Source organism: Rhipicephalus sanguineus, chromosome 8 (assembly GCF_013339695.2).
Source record: "Rhipicephalus sanguineus isolate Rsan-2018 chromosome 8, BIME_Rsan_1.4, whole genome shotgun sequence".
Taxonomy (NCBI): Eukaryota; Metazoa; Arthropoda; class Arachnida; order Ixodida; family Ixodidae; genus Rhipicephalus; species Rhipicephalus sanguineus.
The window spans coordinates 100219624-100221475 of record NC_051183.1 but is presented as its reverse complement, the minus strand read 5'-3'; the positions used below and the strand labels follow the sequence as shown (position 1 = coordinate 100221475).

Below are 1852 nucleotides of genomic sequence, written 5' to 3'. Positions count from 1 at the left end.
CATAAGCTATTAACCATAGTACGCATATACATAACTATGAAAGCGAGCATATTTGTGTTACCGAACGCTTCTTACTTTCATAATATTAAGTAGGAAACGACCAGAGTTGTTTCGGTCCGTAAAATCGAGTTGTTGGACGAAATGTAATGATTTAGTGTCTCGTAATTATCGAGTGACCCTATAAACAAGGACAAGTAGACAGATTTAACTCGTTAAGCGAGTCGCCCAGCCCTCGCAACCTAGTTATGCTCGTTTTAGCCGAATCATTCGCAGCTGCTACGTTGCGAATTTTCAGGCGGACAGCGCACAAACGTGGCATTTATTGATAAGCGACCCATAGATCAGGCTGAAATAAAGAAAAATAACTGAAGGACGCAACTGTCCCGCACGTAGAACAGCAGATAAGCGGCGTGAATGTACAGCCAGGTACAGCTATGCACGTATGTCTTCCCTAGTGGCGCAATTGGTTAGCGCACGGTACTTGTGCGACAGTTCTCGTGAGCTATGCCGGGGTTGTGAGTTCGAGCCTCACCTGGGGAACGTCTTTTTAGGGGCGTAGCTCCTCTTAGTCTAACCTTGTCACGTCTCCGTTGTCCGGCGTAAATGGCAGTATCTCTGTCCGGCGTAAACGGCAGATGGCACTGTCTCATAGAAGTACATACAAACTGCAGTTCAGGGACAATATCCTAGATGGCGCTGTACACAATCTGTGTCGTCATCACCATTTCTCGTCTCATTTCCTAGATGGCGTTGGTCCAATAGAATTGTGTGCAATATGGCGCTTGTGTGAATCGACACTAGGTGGCGCTAGAAGTGCCGCTGCTGTCCGATTGGCTGCTGCGCGGGATGCGCGGGGAGCGAGCGCCTCTCTCATTCTCCTGGATCGTCGCCGTACGTGTCGGATCGTTGGTGGAGCGTGGACGATGCGCAGCGGCGGCCGCTCGCTTGGCGGCAGCCAGGCGCATCCCGAAACGAGAAGCCGATCCCGAGACCATGATTGCTTCAGGAGCTTCGCCCAAGCTCTTCATCATTCACCCGTGGATATGCTGTAATTTTTTTTTATTATTTTAATTTATATACTCTAATCTGTCGACTCGTAACACTAACTTTTCACATTTGGCCGCCGTTCGGAATACAGCATGGCGAGCGACTGAAGCTCTACTATTGGAGGGTCGAGATTGAATTCGCCGTGAGCTGTCTCGGATAGCTTATCGCGAGGAAGAGCTGTGGGCGATATGGAAGTAGAGTTCAAATGCGCGTGCTACGGTTGACTCCACGGAATACTTCTTTCTCCGTGGGTAAAGCACAACATAGTCTTGTATACATAGCTTGTCTAATTGTGTCTAGTTGTCTAATTGAGGTGTAGGTGTAGAGCTTTAAATTGATGTGTAGGTGTAGAGTTTTATTGTAGGATGCGTTCATGCCTAGAACGTTGTTCTCGAGCGGCATCGTCATGACGTCTTTAATTTTATGTCTTACGTATGGAACGGCCCCAAAGAAGGCGCGACCTGCGACCGCCGAAACTAGAGTTTGGCATTACGTTTTCGCAAAGTCTAAATTTTCCCTGATGTGACAGCTTTCCGTGTCACTTTACATCTTTTCCTAAAGAGGACTTATATTCGACTACCGTGAAATTCAACGAGGCCTTCGCGTAAAGTGTTGCCCTTCTACATTTCTTTTCCGCAGCGGGTAGCACAACGCACTCGCATGACTCAAATGCATTCACATTCTGAGAGCGCATCTGTATCCCAATGGTTAAGACACGCGCCTCCCAATCTTAGGGACACGAGTTTAAAACCCAGAACCACCAAATGACGATGATCATCTGAATTCATCGCCTGCAAGATCGCCG

At 47.9% G+C, this 1852-nt stretch overlaps 1 non-coding gene across 1 annotated transcript; it reads left to right on the top strand.

Moving 5' to 3' along the window:
• Nucleotides 1-448: 448 nt before the first annotated feature.
• Nucleotides 449-540, top strand: Trnat-ugu (transfer RNA threonine (anticodon UGU)). The gene is given in 2 exon segments: nucleotides 449-486; nucleotides 505-540. It is a non-coding gene; the product is annotated as a tRNA-Thr (tRNA).
• The last annotated feature ends 1312 nt before the right edge of the window (nucleotides 541-1852 follow it).